Below are 15,188 nucleotides of genomic sequence, written 5' to 3'. Positions count from 1 at the left end.
CGCATCTATATACACATGCCTCTGAAGCGCTATCAATGACTAATACAGTGGTCTCCTACTTGCGGACCTCCAGATGTTGCAAAACTACAACTCCCAGCATGCACGGAGCATTCTGGGAGTTGTAGTTTTGCAACATCTGGAGGTCCGCAAGTTGGAGACCACTGGCTAATACTTGTCAATGATAGCGCTTCAGAGGCATGTGTATAGAAGCGAAGTGGGGAGCAGACATATAGCGTTATCTGGTCCCCACTTTGCTACAATACACAATCCTCAGCCATCACCGGAGTTGCCCCATCGCCTCCCCCATCTCCGGTGTTATAATTATCTTTTGCCGGGGTCCGGGGTCCACGATGCTCCTGGCTTCGGTGCTGTTGCCGTGCTCTGTCACTGTGCGCACTGATGGTGACGTCACAACGTGCGTTGGGGACGTCACCATCAGTGCGCACAGTGACAGCGCACAGCAACAGCACCGAAGCCAGGAGCATTGCGGACCCCGGACCCAGGCAACAGGTAATTATAACACCGGGGATGGGGGAGGCGATGGGGCAACTCCGGTGATGGCTGAGGATTGTGTATTGTAGCGAAGTGGGGACCAGATAACGCTATATGTCTGCTCCCCACTTCGCTTCTATATACCTATGCCTCTGAAGCACTATCATTGACAAGTATTAGCCAGTGGTCTCCAACTTGCGGACCTCCAGATGTTGCAAAACTACAACTCCCAGAATGCTCCGTGCATGCTGGGAGTTGTAGTTTTGCAACATTTGGAGGTCCGCAAGTTGGAGACCACTGCATTAGTCATTGATAGCGCTTCAGAGGCATGTGTGTATAGATGCGCTGTGCGGGACATATATACATGCGCTGTGCGGGGCATATATAACGCGCTGTCCGAGGCATATATAACGTGCTGTGCGGGGTATATATACATGCGCTGTGCGGGGCATATGATTGCTCTGTGCGGGGCATATATACATGCGCTGTGCGGGGGACATATATACAATGTACCGTGGGACACATTTCCAAACCCGTGCGCCAAAAAAAATAAATTTGTCGGGCGACAGATTAGTAAATATGGAGATTTTCACTCAGAGAATTCAGGGAAAACACTCAGAGATTAAACCGACACTCGGTACAATTGGTGACGCAAAAAACAAGCTCTCATATGAGTCTGTAGGTAACATAGTTCATGAGGTTGAAAAAAGATCAGATTTCATCAAGTTCATCCTATATCCCTAATGAGTCCCTACTGAGTTGATCCAGAGGAAGGCAAAAAACCCTCATACTAGAGGTAAAAATTCCTTCCCGACTCCAAATATAGCATCAGAATAAATCCCTGGATCAACGTTCTGTCCCTATAAATCTAGTATACATAACCAGCAATGTTATTACTCTCCAAGAATGCATCCAGACCCGTCTTTTTCAGAGTTCACCATGACCACTAGTGTTGAGCGGCATAGGCCATATTCGAATTTGCGATATTTTGCGAATATATGGACAAATATTCGTCATATATTTAGCTAAATTTGCATATTTGTAATATTCACGTTTTTTTCGCATATACGAAAATTCGTGAATGCGGAAATTAGCATATGCAAAAATTAGCATATACAGAAATTAGCATACATGCAAATTCTCATAAACAAAAATTTGCATATGCAAATTTTCGCATATGCTAAAATTCTCACGTGACAGCCTTCTTTACACCACTCAAGCTGGAGGCAGAGAGGGGTGATCACTGTGATGTGTACTGTGAAAAAAAAAAAAAAAAAAAAATAAACGAATATTTGTAATTACGAATATATAGTGCTATATTCGCGAATATTCGCGAATTTGCGAATATGCGATATTCACAAATAAAATTTGCATTGCGAATATTCGCGAGCAACACTAATGACCACCTCCTCAGTCAGAGAATTCCACAGTCTCACTGCTCCTACAGTAAAGAACCCCCGTCTGTACTGGTGTAGAAATCTTCTTTCCTCTAAACGTAGAGGATGCCCCCTTGTTATAGGTTCAAAATTGAACACGTTATTATTTTTAGAAAATGAGGAGGAAAAAACGAAAATGCAAAAACGAAGATTGTTGTGAGTACTTAACCTGAAAATGGGTCATTTGAGTCCTTAAGGAGTTAAGCCAGTAAATGTCTGGGACCATCTGAAGTTTGCTAGAGAACATTTGGATGATCCAGAAGGGTATTGGGAGAATACCATATCGTCTGATGAAACCAAAGTAGAACTTTTTGGTAAAAACTCAACTCGTCTTGTTTGGAGGAGAAAGAATGCTGAGTTGCATCCACAGAACAGCATTCCTATTGTAAAGCATGGGGGTGGAAACATCATGCTTTGGGGCTGTTTTTCTGTTAAATGAACCAGGAGGACTGATCCATGTAAAGGAAAAAACGAATAGGGCCATGTGTTGTGAGATTTGTATGTGAAAACCTCCTTTCATCAGCAAGGGCATTGAAGAAGAAACGTGGCTGGGTCTTTCAACATGACAATGATCCGAAACCCACCACCTGGGCAATGAAGGAGTGGCTTTGTAAGAAGCATTTCGAGGTCCTGGAGTGGTATAGCCAGTCTTCAGATCTCAACCCCATAGAAAACCTTTGGAGGGAGTTGGAAATCTGTGTTGCCCAGCGGCAGCCCCCAGAACATCACTGCTCTAGAGTAGATCTGCATGGAGAAATGGGCCAAAATACCAGCAACAGTGTGTGAAAACCTTGTGAGGACTTACAGAAAATGTTTGACCTCTGTCATTGCCAACAAAGGTTATATAACAAAGTATTGACATGAACTTTTGTTATTGACCAAATACTTTTTTTCCACCATAATTTGCAAATAAATTCTTTAAGAATCAGACAATGTGATTTTCTAGATTTTTTTTTCTCATTACATCTCTCGTAGTTGAGGTATACCTATGATGAAAATGATAGCCTGTCTCTCATCTTTTTTAGTGGGAGAACTTGCACAATTGGTGGCTGACTAAATACTTTTTTGTTCCACTGTATGTCACGCCCATGTTTTAAATGCATCTTCTTGTCCTAAGGAATATCAGACTGAAGCTGTTTCCCTTCTTTTCTATTAAGCCAGATGGTGGTATTTGGTACACACTGTCCACACAACCTCACTTCTGATATCTCATTGGCATGCCACTATATATGTAATTCATTCTCTGTAATAAGCACCTAGCTGCCAACTTTTTTTCCACTATACATTTGGCATCTACTTTTTGCAATATGGTAATGCTATGTTTTTTGAATAAAGTACTTTTGATCATATACTATTGCATCACTTCTTGTGTTTTGGGGACAAATAACCTATAAACCGCTTTGTTGCTTTTGTTATGTAGTAATTATGGGACCTAGTGTTCAATTTTTAATTAACTCCTATGTAGAATGTGTGTATATATATATATATATATATATATATATATATATATATATATATATATATTACGGGAACTGTAGTCGAATAGTCAATTAAATTCCATACTCTGGCAGCAAATGTGAGCTGGGATAATGAAGTGCTGGTGACTACATTCTCTCATGGGCTCTTTCATACTATAAAGGATGGGATTGTAACCAGAGATCTGCAGACCGATCCTGAGGAGTTAGTGTTCTTCAACATCCTAATTTGAACTATAGGGGAGGATCCTGGCAGAGATTCCCCGGAGTAAAAAATCTGATATGGCTTGTAGCGCTTTCTAAAGAACAGCATCCAAAAAGGTTCTTGTGCAAATAAAGATGATTTTATCGTGGAAGTCAGCAAACAGGATGCTATAGGACAACGCATTTCGAAAGGTAAGCCCCTTTCTTCCTCAGGTCCTTGACAGTTATACAAAAGGTTAGGTTTATATACAGTGTGTACTTGTTAACAAAAGGGGTGGGAGGGGAGAGGCAGACTTAAGGTCAGCTGTGATGTGTACCTCCTGGCATCAGCCAGCCATGTGGGGGCCAGGTGCAACTACTGTACTTTCAGCCCATAGGAATCAATGGTATATGGTGGCCTATGAGCAAGGCAGTCTGGGGCTAGTGCTCTGCTATACTCAGTAAGGTGAAACGGCACCTTACAAGTGATACAGCACAAATAGAGCGCCCCGGAAGAAGCCTACTGGTGGCGAAACGTTGGGCAGTGGCGCTCCTCATTTGCACTTTTATACCACTAGGTAATATGAATATGCTTAATCTATGCCTTATTTATGGTTGGTTTTAACTCACTTGAATGATCCCTATACCGGTCATTTGTTCCCTATTTTTTTTGGGTTCCTTCTTTGAGGTAGTGCCCTTTTTGTGCATTCTCTCTTCTTTGTGTTTCCAGTTTTAATTAAATTTTATGTCATTGGATGTATATGTTGTTGCATAGGCCCTTTGGCCTTTACTGTTGTAGTTTTTAATGATTATACCTCAATGAAGTAATTGATCTGTATTCACGTTTTTTGTTCTTCTGGATTCAAGTGCTTAGTTGCGTGGGATCTTTATGGTATTACGGGAGCTTCTGTGATAATTATTAGCACAAATAGAGCGCCATATCTGCCTCCACACGTTTTTTTCCCCATTTATTTATTACTATCAACATCCTAATTGACACAAGGCTCCAAGAGAGACGATAATTTCAGAAGTGCTAACAGAGGCCTCCTGTCAGATTGGCACTTTGGACTTTATCCTCTGCAGTGCATTCCTCACCTGTCAGGCCTCCTGGTTCTGAATAATTTGAAGGGGGTCAAACCAACGCTCCACGGTTTCCCCCGCCTTTCCACAGAGAGGGATTTTCGAAGGAGGAAAGGATTGTGTAAAATGGCCCAACTTATTATCCTCTTATGGGTAAATTCTTCCGTGGTCACACAGTCTCTTGTACATTCTATTTTGTGGATGATGCCTTTGTAGCCAAAAATACTATCCTGGTGAATCTGAACCTAGCTCTGACATACCTACTGAAAGTCAATGCATCTAGGACAGCAGTAGGCTCCCTCCTGTCTCAACTTCCTTCCCTGGGGAGCCCATTACATACTTGCCATCATTTTTTTTCTCAAGGAGTGACAGAACTTGAAGGTATTCTTACCTATTCTAATACGTACACACCACAAAAAACTTAATCTGCCTCTCTGATGGCAAAAATGTTATTATATGCTTTCATCATTTAATTATGTGGTCTCCTATCTTCCTAGCACTTTTGAATATATGTGACCTTTTATTAACCCCTTAAGGACGCAGGGTTTTCCTCCTAACCTTTTAAAAATCCTAACCCTTTAAATTTTCCACCTAAAAATCCATATTATGGCTTATTTTTTGCATCACCAATTCTACTTTGCAGTGAAATTAGTCATTTTACCCAAAATTCCACGGCAAAACGGGAAAAAAAATCATTTTGCCATTTTGTAACTTTTGGGGGCTTCCGTTTCTACGCAGTGCATATTTTGGTAAGAATGACACCTTATCATTATTCTGTAGGTCCATACAGTTAAAATGATATACTACTTATATAGGTTTAATTTTGTCGTACTTCTGGAAAACATAACTACATGCAGGAAAATGTATACGTTTAAAAATGTCAACTTCTGACCCCTATAACTTATTTATTTTTCCACGTACAGGGCGGTTTGAGGGCTCATTTTTTGCGCCGTGATCTGAAGTTTTACCGGTACCATTTTTGTTTTGATCAGAATTTTTGATCACTTTTTATAAATTTTTTAATGGCATAAAAAGTGACCAAAAATACGCTTTTTTGGACTTTGGAATTTTTTATGTGTACGCCATTGACCGTGCCTTAATTAACTATATACTTTTATTGTTCGGAAATTTACACATGCGGTGATACCACATATGTTTATTTTTATTTACACTGTTTTATTTTTTTAATGGGAAAAGAGGGGTGATTCAAACTTTTATGAAGGAAGGGGTCAAATGATCTTTATTAACACTTTTTTTTAAACTTTTTTTTTGCAATGTTATAGCCCCATAGGGGCCTATAACACTGCACACACTGATCTTTTACACAGATCACTGGCATGTATTAACACGCCTGGGATCAGTGTTGTCGGCGCTTGACTTTTCCTGCCTGGATCTCAGGCACGGAGAAGTAATTCGCCGATCGGACACCGAGGAGGCAGAAAGGGTCCCTCCCAGTGTCCTGTAAGCTGTTTGGGATGCCGCAATTTCACGGCAGCGGTCCTGAACAGCCCGACTGACCAGTCGGGATAGTTTCACTTTCGCTTCAGATGCGGCGGTCAGCTTTGATCGCCGCATCTGAAGGGTTAATACAGGGCATCACCGCGATCGGTGATGTCCTGTATTAGCCACGGGTCCCGGCCGTTGATGGCCAACAGGACCAATATGACGCGGGGTCACCGCGTGACCCTTCAGCATATCGCGAGTGCGGGCGAAGGACGTAAATATACGTCCTTTGTCGTTAAAGAGTTACATTTTTTTTTCTAGGAAGTGATGTAACCAAACATCAATTTTAGATTTTTTTTACAATGTTTTTTTTTCCTTTACGCCGTTCACCATACAGAATTATTAACATTATAATTTTAATTGTTCGTACATTTCTGTGTGTACCAAATACCAAATATGTTTGTTTATTTATTCATTTTTTTAGTTATTTTTTATTTATTTGTTTTCTTTTTTTTTTTTTGTAAAATGGGAAAAGGAGGTGTTGTATTTTTATGAGGCGAGGGGATAATTTTTTTTTTTTTAACTTTTTCCTACCTTTTTTTTAAATTAAATGTTTTTTAAGTTCACACAAGGGACTATATATTTGATTGTTTGTACGTTCAGTGCTTATCAGTAGAATAGCACAATTCAGTGATATCTGAAGTATGTAACCCAATTTCTCTCATGTAAGGAAATACCTCATATGTGGATGTAAAGTGCCAGAACAGTGAAAAACACCCCACATGGTATGATATTTGCAAAACTACAGCCCTCAAGGAACTTAACAAGTGGTACAGTGAGTCTTAACACCCCACAGGTGTTTGACGACTTTGTGTTGAAGTTGAAAAGGAAAACTTTTTTTTTTTTACAAAAATGCTGATGTTACCCCAAATTTTTCATTTTCACAAGGAGTAATAGGTGAAAATGTCCCCCAAAATTTGAAACCCCATTTCTCTTGAGTAAGGAAATACCTCATATGTGGATGTAAAGTGATCTGTGGGTGCATTAGAGGGCTCAGAAGGGAGGGAGCAACATTGGGCTTTTGGAAAGCAAATTTTGCGGGGCATGTCTCATTTAGGAAGCCCCCATGGTGCCAGAACAGCAAAAAACACCCCAAATGGCACACTATTTGGGAAACTACACCCCTCAAGGAATGTAACAAGGGGTGCAGTGAGCATTTACACCCCACTGGCATTTGCACCCCACATTCACGTGGGGGGGGGGGGGGAACTTCAACTCAATGCTTGCACTGACAGACCGTGCATGCTGGGAGTTGTAGTTATGCAACAGCTGGAGGCACACTGGTTGGAATTGGGAAACACTGAGTTAGGTAACAGACTACCGCAGTGTTTCCCCACCACTGTCTGTTTCCTAACTCAGTGTTTCCCAAACCATGTGCCTCCAGATGTTGCAAAACTACAACTCCCAGCATGCATGGTCAGTCAGTGCATGCTTGGAGTTATAGTTTTGCAAAAGCAGGAGGCACATGTGTTGGGAAATACTGAGTTAGGAAACAGACAATGTTTCCCAACCAGTGTGCCTTCAGTTGTTGCAATACTACAACTCCCAGCATGCCCAGACAGCTGAAGGGCATGTTGGGAGTTGTAGTTATGCAACAACTGGAGGAGAACAATTTGGAGACCACTCTCCAAACTGTAGCCCTCCATATGTTGCAAGACTTTAACTCCAAGCATGTCCAGACTGGCCAGGCATGCTGGGAGTTGTAGTTTGGCAACATCTGAATGGCCAGATGTTGCCGAACTACACCTCTCAGCATGCCTGGACAGTCTCAGCATGCTTTAAATTGACATCTGGAGCGCTACAGTTTAGACACCACTGTATAGTGGTCTCCAAACAGTGTCCTTCCAGATGTTGCAAAACTACAACTCCCAGCATGCTGAGACTGTCCAGGCATGCTTGGAGTTGTAGTTTTCCAACATCTGAAGGGCCAGATGTTACAGAACTACAACTCCCAGCATGCCTGGACAGTCTGGGCATGCTTAGAGTTGCAGTTTTGCAACATCTGTAAGGACCGTGGTCTCCAAACTGTGGCCCTCCATATGTTGCAAAACTACAACTCCCAGCTGTCTGGGCATGCTGGGAGTTTTACTTTTGAAACTCCTAGATACAGCAGCGGAGAACACTAAACGGCAATCTTCACTGCTGCATCTGGGAAACCCTGCCGCCGCTGCCTCCACTTGCCTGCCGCCTCCAGTCAGGCGCCGGTCCATGGTCCCTGTTCCCCGCGTGAAGCCAGGTAACCAGCGCCTCTGGTTCCTGCTGCATCCACAAGCCCCCGCACATCACCGACATCTTCCCCCGCTCTGCCCCGACATCCAGGGGCGGGCAGAGCGGGGGAAATGAACGTTCACCCTTGCCCTGCAATTTGCCGATCAGTCCTGATTGGCCAATCGCAGTGGATAGGAGGAGGTAACACCCCTGCCACCTCGCTCCTATCCTTTAGGATGATCGGGGCTGTCTCTGTAAGTACCCCTTTAAAGAAGCGATTCATGCGATAGAATCACGGCGATATTCTCATTCGTTGCGAATCAAATTTTTCATGAAAGTCATAACAAATTCGGATTCATCAGCTTTGATTCACTCATCTCTAAACATGTGGATAGCCTGAGTCTACCAGAATAAGGACTTTGTGAAGGACTTACTGGCTCATAGGGAGGGGCCTAATAGGTTGAGGCCATACGCAAATCTGTGTGTGACATTCTTCATTGTAGATGGCAGAGGTGCGTTCATCATTGTTTTTACTACATATGTTATAGAACTTTTTGAGGAAGGCCATAATAGGCAGAAACATCAATACAACAATTTGATTGGTCTAAAAAATTCTTTATTAAAAGAATTCAGCATCGTAGCCAGGGGTCGTCACCGGGAGATCAGTCAGAATGAAGCCACATCATGGTCGGGTGGGAATCATGGTCCATAAAACTTAGCCGAGGTCATGTCCAGGGGGATCATTCAGGAGGTGGATGTTCCTCAGGTCTCTGGTGGATCCAGGCAGATGCTGTAAAAAACACAATGTTATTATTATACTAGATATAGAGAGAGGGAGTGAACTGTATTTATTTCATGTGAAATATTACATACCTATAGCAGCAAAGCAGGGCCAGGAACAGCATCAAGAACGGAGTGCCGATAATAACGCTTCGTGGGATATACTGGAAGCGATCGCTTAGGTCTTGAATCTGTGAAGATATTGACCTCCGGATTCCTAAAAAACACAAAATCATGTTATTAAAACAGGTATTTTTCTTATTTCCTACTATACACATAGAGGAGGATACTTACTCACGAGTCCCTCGTCCTTGGCACTGTCTGTGGGCACATCATATCCAGAATGAGGGATGATGGTATTTTCCTCAACTGGAGGCAGAGGACGGCTGCTGACAGCACACATCCAACACACAAAGAAAAATACTTGGAAAATCATTTCCTAAATGCACAAAACACACGAAAAATAATTGAGCAATGCTCTCTCTCCTATCACTTCTCTCACAAAGAGATCTACAGCTCCTGACCACTGATTCCTTGTATGGAACTCGGTGATGTCATAATAGACACTGTCACCTGCCTGAGACATCACTAAGTGGCAGTGTAACATATTCCCCTTTTTCCATACAAGGTTTTATATATATATATATATATATATATATATATATATATATATATATATTAGGTTGTTATTTTAGGTAATTATCATTTATTAATTAACTTTTATTAAATTTTTTGAACGAAAACAAAGACAGCAATTTTGCATTTTCTTCTCTTTGTTCTTAAAATTTAGAGAATTTTGGAGTCTCAGCTGGCGATTTAAATACCATGACTTTATTTTATGGGTCGGTATGATTAGGTTGGCACCAAATTTTTTTTTATTTTAACAATAAAAGTATTACATTTGTTTGCATTTTTAACTCCATGGAACTTTTTTTCTGTAGGATGGTTTATATTTTGTAAACGCTAAGACATATGTGAATATTGGATATATGAATTATTTTGAACTGTGTTACTGCTCTATATACTATAGTAATAGACTTTCAGTCCACAGCAGATATTCTGATCCAATAATTCACATCCCCGATTTTCAAATATGTCATATATGCACTTACAGTGTAATGCCGATCAGATCTAGTATATGATGGGAACCTACACTAAACAGAGTCACCCCACTTGGGTGTAGGCTACAATATGTTCTCATGGAAGATCCAGCTTTACTCTACTATTATTAAAGGGGTATTCCAGGAAAAAACTTTTTTTATATATATCAACTGGTTCCAGAAAGTTAAACAGATTTGTAAATTACTTCTATTAAAAAATCTTAATCCTTTAAGTACTTATGAGCTTCTGAAGTTCAGGTTGTTCTTTTCTGTTTAAGTAATCTCTGATGACACGTGTCTCGGGAAACGCCCAGTTTAGAAACAAATTCCCAAAGCAAACCTCTTCTAAACTGGGCGGTTCCCGAGACAGGTGTTATCAGAGATTACTTAGACAGAAAAGAACAACCTAAACTTCAGAAGCTCATAAGTACTGAAAGGATTAAGATTTTTTAATAGAAGTAATTTACAAATCTGTTTAACTTTCTGGAGCCAGTTGATATATAAAAAAAAGTTTTTTCCTGGATAACCCCTTTAATATGAGCCCTGGACAGATGGGTGGAGGTCACAACCAAGATGGCTGCAGCCACTTCTTTACAAGTACAATACAATAAAACGTCATTGACTATAGTAAAATCACAAAGAAAATCGGCAAAACAATAAGATGTGGGCCCAGGGATTACTGAGGATCTGACCATGTTTATTCTCCAGACTAATTTGGGTTATATTGTTCTGCTTGTTTATGTCACTCATTGTAGATCACTATTTACTAATGTTACACTTTATTAGTTGCTTACAATTTGCACTTTATGTTCTTACAGCAGGTAGGATAACATTGCCTTGTACTTAAAGGAGTACTCCGCCCCTAGACACCTTATCCCCTTTCTAAAGGATAGGGGATAAGATGTCTGATTGCGGAGTCCTGCCACTGGGGACCGTCACAATTTCGGCTGTGGCACCGTTGACATCCGGTGCACAGAGCGAACTTCGCTCCGTGACGGATGACTGGTGATGCGAGGTGGAGTATTGTGACGTCACGGTCATTCCCTGCTTGTGACATCACTGCCACGCCCCCTCCCATAGATTTGCATTGAGGGGGCATAGCTGTGACATCACGAGCGGGGCATGACTGTGACGTCAAATGTATAAAAAAATAAAAATAAATGTGTGTGTGTGTGTGAAACATGTTAACATAGGTAAGATAATTTTCCATGACCAATAATACCAGTATACAAGGAGGAAATATATACCACCACACAATGACCGGATAATACAACCATACAGTCCCCATTCACAGACCAAAAGTATACAAAGGCCAAAAAATACCGGTGCAGGTAGTCAGGTAGGTAGCTATGTATCCAGGTGTTCAGGTGGATAGCTATGTGGCCAGGTAAGAAGTTGTATAGGTCCGTCAGGGGTACAGCAACAGCCGGTTTTCAAATTCTCCTGCTGGATCTGACTGGCATATCCCTAAATTGTGATGTGAATACAGCCTAAGTATGCTTAATTTTTTTGGTGCAGTTTTTGTCTTTTTTTTTTTGCCTCATTGATGTATTATATAAGTCTGTTGTCACTGATTCTATCATCTTTTATATTTGTTGCTTTAGATCAGTGGTCTCAAACTGTGGCCCTCCAGATGTTGCAAATCTTCAACTACCAGCATGCCCGGACAGCCAACGCCAAGGGCCACAGTTTGAGAGTGACCCGGTGACAGAGTGGTGCGATGGGTGGCAATACCAGTACCCGGTGACGAAGGTGGGTGAAAAAATGTCTGATGCGGAGGAATGTTTGTAACTGGGGAGCAGCATCTTAAATGGGCACTCTCAGATACAAAAACTTTTGATATGTTGTAAAGCATGCAAAACCCATAGGTTTTGCATTTGCTTTCATTAGAAAATTTTCAGTATTTCATACTGAAAAAGCCAGTCAAACAACTGCCCCCCTGCCTGCTTGGACTCATACTAGTCCTGCTGTGTCCCTGCATCATCACCTATGTCATGGACACACTTCCTTGATTGACAGCTGTGAGTGTAGGGCTCACAGCTGAAGGAAAAATCCTCCCACTGTCAGCTTGTGTCCCGCTACTTTCAGTGAGGACAAGTTGGGAGTTGTAGTTTTGCTAATGCTAGGGGAGATGTGAGCAGACAGCATACTAAGGGAGGGGGCAGAGACCTGCACAGTTTGGCCACACCCCCTCCATTTGAGAGGGATTCAGACTATTGAGCTAAATTAAAAGTGTAATAAAAAAATTATAAAGGTCGATATATTTGACTCGTTTGTTGCCACTGCTTGACGACCTCTCATACTACTGTTGTTATTGCTTTTTCTTGACTAAAAATTAATAAAAACATATTTTGGAGAAAAATAAATAAATAAATAATAAAGGTGCTAGACACATAAAATTAGATGTACTTGGTCAGGATTAGGTACTGAGTGATATATTTAAAAAAAAAATTTTGTTGGATCTGATGGGTACGCTTTAAATCTGTTTGGCACTATCCATATTTTTGAAGTGTTGGTGTGACACCATGGCCAATCTACTCTGATGCATCAGGCATTGGTGGGTGGAAATCCTAGCTGATCCATGCCTGATTCATCTTCACAAAGGTCAGTCTCTCCCCATTTTTCGTGGACAGAAGAGTTCACCTTGGGGTGATTATGGGACATGGTGGAGGATGAGGAGGTGGAGTCGCACACTATCGCAGGACCAATGGCCTGAGAGCGTGGAGGTGGAAGCGGCGTGACCTGTCCAAGTTGCTGTTGTGGGTGTGCAGGAACCACGTTCACCCAGTGTGCCGTAAAGGACATGTATTGTCCTTGACCATAGTTACAGCTCCCCACGTCTGCGCTGCTGTGCACTTTTTTAGAATGGGGGCCTGGGTGTTAATACCAGTACCCAGTAATGAAGGTGGGTGAAAGAAGGAAAACTTGGCATCAGATGTGTGGCATCAGGCACATGGAAGGATCAGAATAGCAGCTGAGGCAGGTAAGCAGAAGAAAACTGTCTTTTTTGTCAAAGTGTTGGTGTGCACAAGTAAGTATTGCGGATATGCATCACTTAAATCTTAACTTTTAACATTATTCTTAGGATAAAATATATGGACCCACATTTTTTTTTTTTAATCTAACAAAAGTAAAGTGTGCAAAAAACACCATGTGCCACCAACACCACCAAGTATTTAGGCGATGCAAAGATCTCTAAAAGGTGGAAGGGAAGAGCATATGGACCATTGTAACAGGTGGGGGTAAAAACTTTCCCTGTAAGGCCCTACTCTCGCACTTTTAATTCCCTTATTGGCAAGTGTTACTTGTCCAAAAAAGGGCAGCCCCATACAGGAACCTCTCCCTATTTCCACTTAAAAACACTGCTATTTCCCATGGTTTTTAATTAAAAATAGTGAGCGGTTCCTGTGTGGGGCTGCCCTTTTTAGGACGAGTAACACTTGCCAAGAAGGGAATTAATAGTGCGAGAGTAGGGCCTTACAGGGGATGTTTTTACCCCCACCTGTTACAATGGACCATGCGTTGTTCCCTTCCACCTTTTGGAGGTCTTTGCATCGCATAAATACTTGGTGGTATTGGTGGCACATGGTGTTTTTTGCACACCTTTCCTTTTGTTAGATTTAAAAAAAAAAATTGGTCCATATTTTATCCTAAGAAAGGTTAAGTTTTAGCTAATGCATATCCTCAATACTTACTTGTGGTCTAATGCAGAGGAATTTCTGAAACTGGGGACCAAAACCTTAATTATGTTTTGCGGTATCCATGGCAGAACAATGAGAGAGCCTGGAGGTAATAGCATTAGCATGAGGAGGCCATAGAGCAGCACAATGAGAGAGCCTGGAGGTTGCAGCATCAGCATGAGGAAACCATAGATCAGAGATCAGCACAATTAGAGAGCCTGGAGGTGGCAGCATCAGCATGAGGAGACCATATGGCAGCACAATGACAGTGCCTGGAGGTGGTAGCATCAGCATGAGGAGACCATAGAGAAGCAAAATGAGAGAGCCTGGAGGTGGCAGCATCAGCATGAGGATACCATATGGCGACACAATGACAAAGCCTGGAGGTGGTAGCATTAGCATGAGGAGACCATAGAGCAGCACAATGAGAGAGTCTGGAGGTGGCAGCATTCGCATGAGGAGACTATATGGTGGCACAATGACAGAGCCGGAAGGTGGCAGCAGCATGAGGGCCATGACAACTGAGAGCTGAGTCTGAGGAATCCACCGACTGGTGACTGGGGGGGTGTCGGATGTCACTTGGAATGAAGTGGATGACCGAGTGAACCAATCAATCACGGATGCTGGGTTTCTGGTCAGGACACAACTGCTAGCTGACACAGGGAGCTCAGACCTCTGCGACTCTGGCTGCCACACACCCCTACTCTGCTGCGACCTCTGCCTGCGCCTGATGAATTTAGGCCTCTGACACTCCTCTGTGCACGTCCTGGCACTTCTCTGCCTGACATACTTATTGTGTATATGAGTGGAGTACAATATGCTTCACTACGCCTAAAACAGTATTTGTCTAGAACAGCAGCAGGGGTGTACTATTGGCTGTCCTTTCACAGTATCTAGGCCCTTGACAGATTAACAGGTATAAAATAGTATCCTACTTAGATATAGGTATGTGGTATGCACTTATTAGGGCAGAAAAATGCGCTACAGTATGCATAAAAAAGTATTGGAGTAAAACCCCAGCCAGTGAGTATTTTTGCCTGGACTTTCACAGTATCTAGGCCCTTGACAGATTAACAGGTACAAAATAGTACACTATTTATATGTAGGTATGTGGTATGCACTTATTAGGGCAGAAAAATACGCTGCAGTATGATTAAAAAAAAATATTTTTGCACAACACCAGCAGAACACAACAGTTCTGCACCACACAGTCGCCGTGTACTAAACCCAAAATTGCACTCTCTCACAAAC

Source organism: Hyla sarda, chromosome 7 (assembly GCF_029499605.1).
Source record: "Hyla sarda isolate aHylSar1 chromosome 7, aHylSar1.hap1, whole genome shotgun sequence".
NCBI lineage: Eukaryota > Metazoa > Chordata > Amphibia > Anura > Hylidae > Hyla > Hyla sarda.
This window is presented reverse-complemented; position numbering follows the sequence as displayed.